We start from the raw sequence: 6,649 nt of genomic DNA on the forward strand, positions 1-6,649 counted from the left end.
CACTGTAGTTTCCATTGCAAAAGGTTCTGTCTCAAAGCTGTCATGTACAAAGCATACCACTTCTTACAACCAACCATAATCCTTCACATGCAAGATAGCATCTGTTTCCCACTTACTGTTTCAATAATTTGCTTTACAGTAATCCATAGCACTGCATCTAGTGATTTTAATAGTTTATCTTTATGGAGTAACATGAATGTTTTTTATTATCTATCTTCTTGGGATATGTGCCAGTTGAAGCACAACTTGTACTCTTGGTGAACCCATACATTGTTGGTCTCATTTCAAGATGATATTTTGTATTTGTGTTGAAGAATGTTGCCTGGGACGTAAGGACAGCTTCCACTGACATTTGTTTTCATGACTTTTTACAAGATGCATTTAGATTTCTTTCTGAATGGTCGTGGTACCCCAAGATATTGTATAGCTTTATGCTTAATTACAAATACACTATTCACATTAACTTTATTTATTTCTAACATAACATTATCGTCCCCCTCTCGTGGATAAGCAATAAATAAGAGCGATAAAAATGGGGTTTCGATACCTATGGTTAGAAGAGCACAGATGGACATTGTGTACATCTATAATTGAAAAACGAAACTTGTTACCCTAAGGGCAACATTCAAAACTATACAGCATACTTTTGTTTTTGTTGAGTGCAATAATTCAAACACGTTACCGACTACACGTTTTGGCATGACCAAACGGGTTTACAACGCTAAAATCATGGGTTTGATTCCCTTCGGTGGACTCAACAGATACCCCGATGTGGCTTTGCTAAACAAAACACATGACCAAAGTAAGTTGAATGATCGCCATACAAAGAAGGGTTATTTTCTTGTTTATAAATTTATCTGTTTGGAATCTAAACGCTGGTTCTTGTTTAAACTAATATTCCAACCAGTTGTGGCCACTTATTTGGTAAGTGGAACGAACTAATGGTACATACAGTTTAATGTAATTCAAACAGTTTCCATAAATTTATATGCAAAAAACGGCTCGTTTGGGCTGATAAAACACTTTTACATAGAAGAGCGAACAACGTTTCGACCTTCTTCGGTCATCGTCAGGTTCACAAAGAAAGAGGTAACTGACCGGAAGCTGACCACATGTTTGAAAGGGGTTGTGTAACTGTGTGTCGAAATGTAGAGGGTGGTATTAGATGTTTGAATATATAATTTTATTTATTTTATTTTATTAATTAATTTTATTTTATTTTATTTGTGAACCTGACGATGACCGAAAAAGGTCGAAACGTTGTTCGCTCTTCTATGTAAAAGTGTTTTATCTTTCAGACGAGCCGTTTTTGCATATAAATTTCTCAACAAGTGGGTTTCTCGTCATCACTGAGTTTCCATAAATATATATAAAACGTAAATTTCGTGTATATTTTATTCCTTTTTTTAAATAAATAAATTAAAAGATCCAAAATGCTAAACTTAATTTCAATATGTGCACACACTCGATTGTGTTAATTTTTTGTTGTGTTTTTCTTAACGGACGGCGTAAATCTAAATTTCCTCCTCACATATGTGATTCATTGTTTGGAACCCTTATATGAACCCAAAAAGTAACAACAAAAATGAAGTAAATATTAACGGAAACGTAACCATTTTTTAGCTTTAGAAAGTTCTACCGCAATTCATTTTTTATTTTTTGGCAAGGGACCGATTACCTATATTATTGTCAGTTCTTGTCAGCGACATGGTGAACGTGGTTAAGGCACTCGACTCGTAATCTGAGGTTCGCGGGTTCGCATCCCCGTCGCGCCAAACATGCTCGCCCTTTCAGCCATGGGGGGCGTTATAAATGTTACTCAATCCCACTATTCGTTGATAAAAGAGTAGCCCAAGAGTTGGTGGGTGGTGATGACTAGGTGCCTTACACTGCTAAATTAGGGATGGCTAGCACAGATAGCCCTCGAGTAGCTTTGTGCGAAATTCAAAAACAAACATGCCTTTCCCCTAGTCTTCCACTGCAAAATTAGGGGGACAGTTAGCGCATATAGCCCTCGTGAAGGTTTGCATGAAATTCAAAACAAGCATGGGGCAACTCACAAAAAACTTTAACAAAATTTATTTTGATTCAAAGTTTACGGTCTCTCGATAGGTCTACAAACTTATCAACGCTAAAATCCTGGATTCAATTCTGCGCGGTGGATACATCAGATAGCCCAATGTGGCTTTTCCTTTAAATAAGTAACCAATCACAGTTGACCTTGCAAGATTAGTAGCAATGAAGTATATGCTGAAGTATCAACGAATTAAGTGATATCATGTTATTTAAATTTCCACCATCATTGGTTTAAAATGTTTTTAAATTAAAATCAATGACTAAATCTTATACATATTATATCATATATTTCTAATAATTTCATTTAGTTCTAAAACGTATATTTGATCTTCATAATTTAATTTATTCATTAACAAACTTAAATTAGTTTTCTAGTTTTTAATGAAACGCTGATTATTGTTTAATTTGTTTGAGGTAGTGTAAGGAATTGTTTAAAACTTTATTAATTATAATAATGTATAAAAACGAGCATTAAGAGAAACGTTTCTAAATCTAGCAGTTCATGTTTTCAAAGAGCTAAAAATTATTTCATGTCTTAAATCAGACTTTGATTTTACAGTTGAGATCATGCATAGTCTTTATATTGATACCGTCATATTATGATCTATTATGCCGATACAAACGAAACGGCTTGTACTACGAACAAGAAAATTCAAATACCCCGACGACTGATATGGTCTTGTTGTTAGGACGTAATTTTCAGGTTGTGGGATTATCAGTGTGAAGAGAAGGTCAATCCCACTCATTGTTCGTTAATAAAAAATAGCTTAATCGTTGGCGGTGGGTGTTTTTGAATAGCTGTCTTCTTATAAACAAATATCTCCATTTATCAGTTGTCAATGAAATATCTAAATGTATTAATTTTTATTTCCTCAAGAAAAGGAATACCAGTATTATAACCTAAGCCTAGTATCACATCTTATGTCTCCATACCTAACTTTATTAGCTCCGTATTTCACTACTACAGTTTCGTCAAGAGCAGTCGATATTCTACACCAGTGGTGCACAAAGTCCGGCCCGCAAAGAGTCGCCGAGTGGCCCGCGATGTCCAACGGAAATGTCAAACGTAGAGAGTTGGCACCTGCGCGAAGACTAAGCGCTATAGAAGAATATGCATTAGATTAGATACTGGATGGTTCCATATTTATGTCGAGCAATAAAGAAAATTTAATAAGCAAATCTCGTTAATGCATAGGCATTTAATCATTGGCGCAATGACGTAATATTTCCGTAATTATGAAATCTCACACATTCCTTTGAGATTTACTTATGAGCCCTATTTTGATATTATTTCATAACAAAAATAGCAGCTAATCGTAAAAGAAAAGTTGACGGTGAAAACCGGCAATTTCATGACGATTGGACTGCGCAATATTCTTTTGTTCAACAACAGAAGAACGTGATTTGTCTGCTGTGTCATTCGACAGTAGCAGTGGCGAAGGTATCCAATATAAAGCGTCATTATGAGTCGAAGCATAAAGATTTCTACAACGTCGTCGGTGATGAACGAACAGCTCGAATTGAATCTCTGCGGCAGTCGCTGGATCACCAGCAGAACGTTTTCTCAAAGCAGTCAGCAGATTTAGGTGCAGTATGTGAGGTCAGTTACGATATTTCGTTGATGATTGCGAAATCTGGCCAACCATTCACTGATGGTGATTTTGTCAAGCAATATATGATTACTGCATTGGAAAAGTTGTGTTTGGAAGTATTTCGCAAGCTATAGACGGTGGCTTTGAATCGTATGACAGTTCAAAGAAGAATTTCACACCTCTCTGTAGACGTTACAAGGCAGCTTACAAATAAAGCAGCCAACTTTGTCTACTTCTCTTTGGCAGCAGACGAGTCGACTGACATCAGTTCAACAGCACAGCTACTAGTTTTTGTTCGTGGTGTGTCGTCATCGTTTGATATCGCAGAGGAACTAATCGGCATGGGTTCCATGAAGGGTCAGCCAACTGGGTCTGTTCTATTCGAGGAGACAGTACGACTGTGTAGTAGTGTGTCATTGGATTTCACGAAACTGATAAGTGTCGCAACTGATGGTGAAACTAGCGGGCTGGTAGCACTGTTGATGAAGCATCGAGGAAAGCAGAACAGACAGTTGGTGAAGTTACACTGTATTATTCACCAACAGAATCTGTGCAGTAAAGAACTTGGTTTTCAGGCAATGATGGCATTAGTGACGGAAACCATTAATTTCATCAAATAACGAGGGCTCAATTACCGTCAGTTTCGAAGTCTTCTTGAAAAAATTGATTCAGACTATGTTGACCTTGTGTATCACTATGAAGTACGCTGGCTGAGTCGAGGGAAGATGCTCGGAAGATTCTGGGAGTTGATTTATAAGGTGATAGAATTCCTCAGAAGCAAGAACAAAGACACAAAAGTGATTTCCATGACTGATTCAGCATGGCAATCTGATTTAACCTTTCTGGTCGACATGACACAACATTTGTGTGATCTGAATTTCAAGTTGCAAGGCAAAAATCAGCTTGTCTGTCAGTTTTAAATCATGTCTCAGCTTTCAAAACAACGTTGCAATTGTTCTGGCAGCAAGCAGCATCAGGCAACTTCGTGCACTTTTCCACTTTTCAGTCACAGCTACAGAAGAATCAGGATATTGACACACAAGTTTATGTTGGGAAGCTAGATACCTTGATTCAGTCCTTCAACTCGCGGTTTCACGACTTTGACCAACGCAGATGGTTGATGAAACTTTTTGCTGATCTATTCAGTGTGTCAGTGGATGACTTGTCAGCAGAATATCAGCTTGAACTTACTGATCTCTAGACATCTGATGAACTGCGTGCTATTTACCGAGAAAACAGTTTGTTTGACTTCTACAAAACGTTGCCTGATACATTTGCTAATCTGAAAGAGAACGCACTTGTCCACACCAGCATGTTTGGCAGCACGTACTGCTGCGAACAGGCTTTCTCGCATATGAAACTGAACAAAAGCAACACTTACAAACAGCTGACTGATGATCATCTGGAAGCAGTCTTGCGTTTTTCAATGTCAAACATCAAGCCAAACATTTCTAAGCTCGTAGATGGCGTGCAGCACCATCCATCGCACTGACTTTGTGACAGTTGATGTATCATAACATTTCTTAGAATAATGCGCAAACTCTTTGATGTAATCATTATTTGTGTGTTCTTAAATGTGATGTCCATCTTGTGTGAAACAAATATGGGACGATGTTAATCTTCACTTTTTTGTGGCCTCCAACGGTTACGAGAAGTCCGTTTGTGTCCCCTGACTCAAAAAGTTTGTGCATCACTGTTCTACATGTTCCATAACTCAGTTAATATTTCATAATAATATGAAATATTCCTCAATTTATATTGTTAAGACAAATCAAACTAAGAACGCTAAACAAATAAAAAGTGTAAAACAATAAATAAACTATTAACATCGTTAGGTTTAGAATCGTTCAACATATTAAAATCTTTAAAATGTAATTAGTCTACTCTAAATGCCAACTTTTGTATTTGTTCAAATTAAGTTAATTGTTCTTCATTAAAATTGATTGTTTCATTTTTCTGTTCAAAAAAATTATGACATTTAGATACAATCTTGACATCCGATAAAACGTTATACGCTTGCAGTAGGCCATGTTCTTTTCCATAAATTCGAAAATAACATTGAATGTCACGTATTTGTTCAGATTTCGATGAATAGGAAAATTGTAGGATATAAATAGGTCCTGACGAAGTTGTAAAAGCGAAATATTGAGCTAATGAAGTTACATTCTCAATGATGACGATAAAACACACTTGTAGAGAAAAATATATATGTAAAAACGGCTGATTTGGGTGGGAAAATTTTTGTATGTAGAGAAGCGAACAACGTATCAATCGTAATCGTATCTTGTAATCGTGAACCTGACGATGACCAAAGAAGGTCAAAACGTTATTCGCTCTTCTACATAAAAAAATCTACATAAAAAAATGTTCCCACCCAAATCAGCCGTTTTTACATATATAAGTTACATTCTGGTGACATAGGGGTCCGGCATGGCCAGATAAGTTTATGGGTTTGACTCGTAATCTGAGGGTCGCGAGTTCGAATCTCGTCGCACCAAACATGCTCGCCCTTTTAACCATGAGGGCGTTGTAATATTACAGTCAATCCCACTATTCGTTGGTAAAAGAGTAGCCAAAGAGTTGTAGGTTGGTGGTGAGGACTAGTTGCCTTCCCTTAATCTTATGCTACTTAATTATGGATGGCTAGCGCAGATAGCTTTTGTATAGCTTTGCGCGAAATTAAAATAAAAACAACAAAGTGGATACATAGATCGTTATTTTATATGCGTCTATATAAATGTGTCATAATAAACTCCATTTTACGTCAAACAAAGTTAATAAGTCCTAGAATACTTGCAATTATTGTTATTTTTATGACAAAACATTAACAATTACTTTTAAAAGAAATAAGTCTTAAAGATATTCTAAATGTTAAATAGGCTGTAATAAATTTCTCTATTAACTTCATTTATGTATATTAATGAAATACGTCTTTATTAGAAATTTAAAGTTTCTCGGCTTATGAAAATACCGATAATAAT

The sequence above is a fragment of the Tachypleus tridentatus genome, chromosome 12, assembly GCF_004210375.1.
Source record: "Tachypleus tridentatus isolate NWPU-2018 chromosome 12, ASM421037v1, whole genome shotgun sequence".
Classification (NCBI taxonomy): domain Eukaryota; kingdom Metazoa; phylum Arthropoda; class Merostomata; order Xiphosura; family Limulidae; genus Tachypleus; species Tachypleus tridentatus.